Raw genomic sequence first — 10012 nt, 5'->3', positions numbered from 1 at the left:
AGACTGACTGCCACTTGTACGTAGGCCTGACGGCTTCTTGCAGCTTCCTCTGTTTTCTTGTATTCTTAAGTGTACATGGAATAGTTAAGGGGTGATAATTAAAGTAAAGTTAAGAGGGTAATAGTAAGAACAAAAATACTCAAAAAATCAGGCGGTAATGATGATACTTAAAAGTAATAAAATAGTAATATAACGACTATTCGGCAACCAGTAATCTAAGAAAATAATGAAATGGTGATACGTATAAAAAAAAAAGTTGATAATAGTAAGAGAGAAGAATAATGTTAAATGGTAATAAGATCATAGTAATAAGAAAATAAGGACACTGCAAAAGGCCGGTTGTTCAAACGGTGCGGAAAAATATTGGTGCAAAAGAAAAAAATAAATGAATAAAAATAAATAAATAGATAAAAATATAGAAAAGAAAAAAAAAAAAGTGAGGGAAGTACAATCCATGAATTAGCAACACGCAAACACACACACACACACACACACACACACACACACACACACACACACACACACACACACACACACACCATTAATTAAGCAAGCAACAATTACAACCCACGGCGAAGGCTACACACGGTTCAAAGCACAACTCAGCAAATTGCGCTGCACAGACAAAACTTTACCCAACAAACTTTTTTTTCTTTACGAAAGTCACAAAAGCCGCAGCCGACCCATAACACGTGACCAAGTAATTAATATGGGAAAGTGCTACTGGTACAGCTGCTTTCATTTTTTTTTTTTTATTCATTTGCTTTATAGCCACGAGCATGTGGGTACGCGCGGCCATCACACGGGGAGCTGCAGCGCTGAGTAGCGGCTTTGTTGCGGGTATTACTGCGGTAACTGTGGTGGTCTTATTAATGGCTGTGATTTGTGTACACGGCAGCGATCATAGTACTCGTAACTATCCTGCACTTCATAGCCCTGTTTGTTTGTTTCCCTTCTGCACGGTGGCGATCTCACTGACGCGGGTCCTCCCGGAAGCTGGCTATTTTTGAAGCTATTGCCGAGTGGCTCAAGGATACACATGTGCTTCCTGTCAATCATGTCCTCACCGGTGACTGCACTAGGGAGGCTTGAGGGGAAGGGGAACTATATGAACCTTTGCAAAGGCATCACTCAGACTGAAAAAAAAAAAGTGCCTACGCCACCGCGAGCAGGAACTGACCACACAGATCTCCAAAAATAGAAGGGTGGCTATCATCTGAACTTCCAAAAGACCAAATGGCAGAAAAATTACTAACTGGTGCCGTAGACCGCGCAGACACACGCACGCATCACGCACGCTCTCACGTAGACACGCACGCACGCACGCACGCACGCACGCGCACAAAAAAAAAAAAAAAAACATTGCTAATGACATCTCTATTTTCAAATTACAGAGCGCGATTTTCATACGCCACGATAATGATACATCACTGCTTTACACTTTTATTCTTAAAGTACATAGTAAAAAAAAAAAAAAAAAAAAAGCACCGTGGCGTGGTGACCTAGTTTCCTACGGATACACTTCCGTCCCCAGATCGCGTAACTCTGAACCGTGTACTGGCGTCCCTCCTTCACCAACAAAACACATGCCAACACAAAAACAATATTGGTGCAACAGTTAATCGCATCCCATCTGTCACAAGCCCCACTCCCTGCGCTCTGCTGCTCTTCCTTTCCTTCTCTTGTGACGTCATCCCTCTCGGTGCGCGATATTAATGGCGAGTGAGTTCGATGTTGTTATACAATCGTCTCGCACAACCATTAATCCCAGAGCAATCACTCAACTCTCCATCAGCACACTTGTATAACGTTCATTACGGGAGGCCCTCATTGCAGTCAGGGGTCACAAAACACGGTTGGACGAGAATGTGTCCCTTTTGGTTTTGATCGCATTCAGACAACTGAAAGTGCGTATATGCTTTAGACACACTGCACTGCGGTGCCACTTGAAGCAAAATAATGATCAAGTGCAAGAAATGGGAACTTCACCATTACTGATGAGTATCGCAGAGAATTTCGCTAATATCGATTTTAAAGAAATGTAGCCTACACTACCACTACTGATGCTGATACATTATACATCCATACTGTGTGTGTCTCCACTGACATGTAGCAGAGTAATGACCACACATTATCTTCACCAAGTTTTATGCAATTCTATTTCCGGCAACTCGTCCAGAACTTCGAAAACTGCAGTTTTCAACTAGAAAATAAAATAAAACAAATATATAACTGGACGGTACTGTAGTAATTTCATTTAGAAAAATATATTTCCTTCCCTCCAGTTTTTTTCACCATTTTTTTTTTTTTTTTTCATTCCGATATAAAAGCGGAAACCATACACGGAAACAAAAACAGCAGATATGGAGTACAGTTTGTAAGTGTAAGTGTACTGTATGTGTACTGTAAAAGTCGCGGTGCCAATATGGAGAAGACACTAACACCTCAGCTGTCCACTTGTTCACATTTCCCTCTCAGTGAGAGAGAGAGAGAGAGAGAGAGAGAGAGAGAGAGAGAGAGAGAGAGAGAGAGAGAGAGAGAGAGAGAGAGAGAGAGAGAGAGAGAGAGAGAGAGAAAAAAAAAATTAATGTACGGGGAGAACACAGCATTTCACATTAAAACATTCAGATCTACACAGAACTATACGAAACTTCACACATTATGTAATGATACGAATAATAAGAAAAACAAAATATTGAAAGTAAAGTTGCCACACTGACAAATTAGAATTGCGTAATGATAAATAAGACTGAGAGCTGTTGTGGCTCAGAGTCAATGTGATAAATTACTCCTTGTTTCGGTGTACATGCCTAATGATGATAACTGTGATCGGAGTTCTGAAATTTTTGGTGATGTCTTAAATGAATTGTCAGCTATGATAAATTTACATGACGGTTATGATATCATAATTGGGGGGATTTTAATGTGGATTTCTATAGACAATCTCGTAATGCTGATCTTTTAAAACTGTTTTTGAATGAGGAAAATTTATTGTGTCCACCATTATCTTGTACTCACGCGACCTATACCAATGAGTCGGCACGAGGTAATAGATCTTGTATCGGTCATTTCATTGTTAATGAATCTGCCATTAGAGCTGGTGAATGTGTGTCAACTTTTATGGATGGCAACAATGTAACTGAACATTTACCTATATCTATAACGTCTACTTTAACAGTAAATGTCTCTAATATAGAAAAATTCACACAGCCAAGCGTTGACTGGGAAAAAGCTTCGTCCCTAGATATTGAGAACTATAACACACTGATTGATTTTCATTTAAGGCATTTAGATATGTCGGGTGTTCTGGCACCATGTCCTGATTACTCTTGTAAAACACACAGTAATATGATAATGAACACACTCAAAAAGATACTGGAAATATTAAAGAAATGTGCTTATGTTGCTATACCTAGACAGCGCGTAAACACAAAGAAAGGAATACCAGGATGGAATGAATACGTAAGACTATATAAGGACAAATCCATCTTCTGGCATGGAATTTGGAAAAATGCAGGTTGTCCGGCTAGTGGACAGCTCGCAGATTTAAGAAGGCTTAGTAGATCGAAATATCACTGGGCAATTAAACAAGCTGAAAGGAATGCGGATGAGATCTTGAAGAAAAATACAGCTGTCACTCTTAGAAATAAATCATTGAAAGATTTCTGGAAGATCATTAAAAAAAAAATAAAAGGAAGAAATATGTGGTCATCTGGTATAATTGATGGCCGATGTACTGACGAGGATATTGCTGATAGGCTTCGTGACTTACATGAGGAGCTCTATAGTAGTGTTACGGATGATGACTTACAAGAGGTGGGCAGTAAGGTGAACCACCTTGTTAATGAGCGATGTAATGCTGCCCATTGTATTTCTTTCCAATGTCATTCTGTATCTGCAGTGATAATTGAAAAGGCTGTGAGAAGCCTCGTACTCAATAAAAAGGACGAAACATAACATTAGTAGCAATCATTTTATAAATGGTACTAAACTATTATATACACAGCTAAGTCATATAATAACAGCAGTGTTGCAATACGGCAGCACAGATGCTCTTTTTAACAAAGCAGTTATTAAGCACATTCCCAAAAATTCTCTTAAATCTCGTGCTAACTTTTCTAATTATCGTGCTATCTCATTAAATTCAATTGTAAGTAAAATCATAGATCATGTGTTAATTTTACTTATAAAAGATAATATGGTGACATCTCATCTGCAGTTTGCCTATAAGGAGTATTACTCTACCTCGCTGTGTTCTTATCTAGTTACAGAAACTATTCATTATTATCAAATGTGTGGATCTAATGTGTATATGCTGTTACTTGATGCCACTAAGGCATTTGATAGAGTGAAATATAGCAAGTTGTTTAACCTACTTATAGAAAGAGATATTTGTCCTCCAATAGTAGGTTTGCTTCTCAATATGTATTTGATTAGTACTGCTGTTGTAAGTTGGAATGGTGTTAACTCTGATCAGTTTAAGCTTTGTAATGGTGTGAAGCAGGGGGGTGTAATGAGTCCTCTACTTTTCTCTATCTATATAAATCCTTTAATGCAGAATCAAAACAATAGTAAGGTTGGCTGTCATATGGGTGACATTTGCTGCAACGCGTTTGCTTATGCTGACGATATAGTTATTCTTAGCCCAACGTGTGAAGCTTTGAGGAGGATGGTCAAGATTTGTCAACAATATGCTTCCCAGTTCAGTTTAAGTTTTAATTCTAATAAATGTGTTTTAATTTTTTTTTTTTTCGGATTCAGATGTTTTTATGGACAGTGTATGCATCAAGATGTACGGTCGCACTATACATAACGTTATGAGTGAAAAACACTTGGGTCACCTAATATCATCTCGTGGTAGTCTAGTCAATCTTGAACCGGTTATGAGGGACATGAAAGTGAGAACTAATGCCATTATCCATCAGTTTTACTCTACCTCATGGCAATCTAAGGTGTTGTTATTTAATAGCCATTGTACGTCGCTGTATGGTTGTCACTTGTGGAATCTTGATGACCCAAGAACTGAGGAGTTGAGTGTGGCGTGGCGAGTGTGTTGCCGCAGACTGCTTGCTTTGCACCCTCGCACGCGCTCTCACTTACTGCCCCATATTATGAACTCTCTATCTGTTCGTCAGATTATTGAAAAAAAAAGAATGCCTTTTTTTTTTTTTTCTCTTATTAGGGGTTTGAGACATCCTGAGCGACAAATATCACATTTTTTTTAGAAATGTTCTGCTATCGAATTCATCATACATGTTGTCCAACATGAATTCGATACTGCAGTCTTATAACATTAAATACTATGAAATTTTTTTACTGTAATATTAACTATGTTATTGGCAAGGTATGTTGTTTAGAGGACTACCAATACTGGCAAACAGATATTAATAGAAGAATTTTTGAGTATCCGTGATGGTCAGACAGACCATCATATAGTGATGTCTGTGAATTCCTTGATGAAATATGTTTAATATAATATGTTTTGTACACACATACACAATAATTTTTTAATTTAATTTTTATTTATCCTTTAAAGTTTTTAATATCTCTTTTAATTTATATTTTATTTTGTCTTTTGAGTACATTGTAAGTTTTTTTCTTTTTTTTCTCTTTTATAGCTTTAAATTTTTAGTGTAAGATGACTAAAGAATTGTACTTTGTACGAATAAACAATTGATTGATTGATTGATAATAATTTTTCATCAAAATTATGTAATGATGAAAAATATAACGGTAATGAATAAAAGAAAATATTATTGATAAAATATAACATATCAGATAAAAAAAAAACACAACCTGAAAAAAAAAGACTGGTAAAACCTAAAATTAAGCCATCTGATAAGTATTTGACCGCCATGATGGATATAATGAGGGAGGGATATAGGAAAGAGTCTCGGGTTAGTAATCTGGAAAGGCTTAAGTAGAAGTAATGGACTGAACCTTCATAAAAATAGAGATATATAAAGAACATATATATATATATATATATATATATATATATATATATATATATATATATATATATATATATATATATATATATATATATATAATATATATATATATATATATATATATATATATATATATATATATATATATATATATATATATATATATATATATATATATATAAACAGGTTTCTAAATAGAGTGGATGACTAGAATAGACTCCGAATATGTAGGGATACTTAAAAGGAAATTTGAAAGTACATTGGTAGAGATGATAGCCGGACAAGTTATACATGTTATATACAAAGACTAAGATGGGCATGCTTTTTCCTTAACTTTGCTTATGTTTTGATGTTGTGCAATAACTGAACACCTGGATAAACAACACCTGCATAGAGAAACATGAGGAAAGAGGTCAACACAAGGGAGGTTAGCGCGAGGAGCAGCACACTGGACGAAGGGACATTGATAAACACCGACATGGGCGATGGAGAGCGTCAATAAATACATCGTAAGAAGCAGATGGAGACGCTCGATAAACAGGAGACAAGTACAAGGGACAGGAAGCCATTACTGTCGTCCACTGAGGGAGTGTCGACCGCGAGTTACTGCCTCCATTATTACCCTGATTTCCCTCTCTCTCTCTCTCTCTCTCTCTCTCTCTCTCTCTCTCTCTCTCTCTCTCTCTCTCTCTCTCTCTCTCTCTTTCTCTCTCTCTCTCTCTCTCTCTCTCTCTCTCTCTCTCTCTCTCTCTCTCTCTCTCTCTCTCTCTCTCTCTCTCTCTCTTTCTCTCTCTAACTTAAAGCATTAAATTCGCCACAGTCCCAGCAAGGGCAAATCAATGTTCTGACAAAAAGTAGAGGGGACATTTGCGTCTCAAAATAGTCCTGCATCCGTAATGAGTCAAAGTAATGGGCAGCATATGAATTACTTGTTACTCATACATGACCTTGATTCGTGTGACATCAGCGACTCTCCATCAAGTACCTGTGGCAAAGACTTCACATTCCTTGCACAGAGGAGTGAGAAGAAGCGTGCAAACTCTGTACACACCACCAGCGATACTTGACCATTCACGGCCGACCATCACTATCGTCTGCTGTTAAGGAAGTGACACATTGTTCTCGTATATCTTGTTTATATTGATTTCATAATGTGCATTCCTCGTCGTTCTTGTAAATTAAGACAAAATTAAACATATGTGGAAGAATTAAAGAAAAATACAGAGGTTAAATGAATATTAAATGCTTGGATGGACTAACAAATAGGTGTACAGAAAGAATATGGAAAATAATGTAACAGCAACTTATCAGTAACCGTTCAGAATATGTGTGTGTGTGTGTGTGTGTGTGTGTGTGTGTGTGTGTGTGTGTGTGTGTGTGTGTGTGTGTGTGTGTGTAAATATCCAAAGAGCAGCGAACACACAATGCTTTCTAACTGCATAAAATCTTTCTCCTTAACTGCACAAACTTTACAGCCTCCAAGTCCACGAGCACTGCCGGTCCATGGTGCGGAAGACTAACACTTCGCGGAGCACACAGGCACATCAGTAACGCTTCCAGAATCCATTACGGGGCATCACGGCATCGATAAAAGTCACAGTAGAAGAATCAAGTATATGGCATGAATCAATCTGAAATTTGAATGTACATATAATCCAGCAGACTTAATGGTTCAGGAGTGACTTGTGACTTGGAGGACAGCTGAAGGAGTAACTGCTTCCCGCGCCCTCCACGATGGAGTGCGGCCATACTTGTCAATTCCCCCCTCTCACCCCCTTATCCATCCTGCCATTTTCTCTTCCTGACTTGATAAGGGAGGATACAAGAAGACATCAGATCTACACGTTGCAGTCTCAGTGAAACGCAAATACCTACATCTACTTTCCCAGCCTCACATTTCCTCCTCCCGACATTTGACATCATAAGATCATAAGGAAGGGAGGATCCGGGAAGCTATGAGACCTACATGTTGCGGTCCCAGTGAAAGACACATGCCAATGCTGGTTTATGTTGTCTATTTATAATTTTACCTGATCTCGTTCAGCAAAATTGTATTGAAATAATATACACATACAAGAACAAAAAAAATAAAAAAAATACTAACGGATAAACTTACCACAATTATTGTAAGAATATTTTGTATCCTGACATTTCCATCAATTTTATACAAGCCACAAGCAGGAAATTCCCGAGTACTTGCTTTTTGTTTATTTACTCATCTTATTTATTCTTTTATTCTATTTTATTTTTAGAACGGATATTTTAGGTACAAACGCACTGCAAAGCAAGCAAGAGGTCAATTAATTTCTTCCTGCCGCTCATGTACATAGAAACCATTCGCCTGGAGGCGGCTGACGTCATTCTCAAGGGTACAAGCAGAGAGAGAGAGAGAGAGAGAGAGAGAGAGAGAGAGAGCGCACCGCATCTATTCCAAAATCTCGTTTACAGAAAAGGATCATGAGAACTACGCAAGAAAGAATAATAATATAATGTTACCGTATATGAAAAAAAAAACTACATCAAGTTCGTCACCAGATGAACCTCACGATGTCAAAGCGGCGCTCCTTCCAACAACTGGCGGAGCTTTGCTGGCCATGAGGTAATTACATCCGATTATTTCAGGAGACGCTTCGTGATCCGGCACGGAGTGGAAAAAGCGCGGGACTCGTTAGTGCGTGCTCTGCCTCACTTGAAAGAAAAAGAACAAGCTGAGAAAATGGGATTCCTTGGCGGGCGAGTCTCAGGGTATTGTAGGCAAAACTTTTTATTATTTATTTGTACTGCCTTGTTACTTGCTTTTTTCTTTTTTTTTTTTTTACTGAGTTTCCATACGAGTTGGTGGAGGAAACAGGCGGCTGGAATATTAAAAAAAGCATGAAAAAGAATTGAGTGGAATTAAATGCAGAGCTTGGAACGAATCAATAACGAGAGGGAGAGAGAAGAGAACAACAAAGGGAGAAACCAACACAACGTACACCACCACCACCACCACCACCTACACTACGAGCACACCCACCACCACCGCCTCGCCATTCCCGAAAAGGTCGAGCCTGTCTTCGGTAACCAACTAAGGACATTTTCGCAGTACTGGAAATTGTTGCAGCGTTCTCTCGTCGGCTCCATAATCGTCGCGGCGGGGAGAGGGACGCCATTACCCTCAGCGCCGCGACGAGCTTTTCGGGGGCGCTCTCAGACTGTCTTTGTACTTCCCTTCCCTGCTCGCGGCGGTCACGGGGGCGGTGATCTCTGCTGGCAAGGTGGAGACATTTTTGAAGTTTTATTATTTTTTTGTATTATTTTCATTGTTGTTGTTCTACCATGTTTTGTCTTTTTTCTGTATTTTTTCTTTGTTCGTTTATTCTTTATTTTCATAACTCCTACATCTTCTACATCTAACTTTTGCTACTGTTGCCATTACCGTTACTGTTAGGACAGCAACTACGACTACTACCACTACTACTATTGTCGTAGCCAAGCCGAGGGTGTGTTGTCGCCAAAGCACCCAGGCCTTGGCCACCCATTGCCCCAGAGGTCACTGGTTATCGCCGTGACCCCTTGTGAGGCTTACGGGATCCCTGGTCACACGAACAGGACAGTGCCTGCCTTGATGGCACCCGAGGCACCCGAGCGCCGAGTAAAGGTGACTAAGGCCGTGTAGTTAATGGACCTAGCCTATTCGTAATCAATCTTGTGATCAAGTTACCTTACAGTCGCTGACTTCACAAAACACTTCAGTAATGCACGAACTAGAAGGATATAGAAAAACCATATATGTTCGCGTGTAAAGGTGGTTATTGCCCCGCACAACCCCTGGTAATTCACAATGTGTCGGGTCGCCGGCATTGCACCACCTACTCCCTGCACCGTAGCCACGTCACCACATCAATCCTGCACAGCTATGCACCGTATGGAGGCAATCCACACATTTTCCCAGAACCATACCCACATCTAACAACACACATAATAATCACAGTCAAATAGAAAAATTTATAGTGCTTAACATACCTTCAAAGGCCAACACAGGACCCAGGTGCACCCCACACAACCAACACCACCCT

Source organism: Scylla paramamosain, unplaced genomic scaffold, assembly GCF_035594125.1.
Source record: "Scylla paramamosain isolate STU-SP2022 unplaced genomic scaffold, ASM3559412v1 Contig90, whole genome shotgun sequence".
NCBI classification, from domain to species: domain Eukaryota; kingdom Metazoa; phylum Arthropoda; class Malacostraca; order Decapoda; family Portunidae; genus Scylla; species Scylla paramamosain.
Note: the sequence above shows the minus strand (reverse complement) of the source record.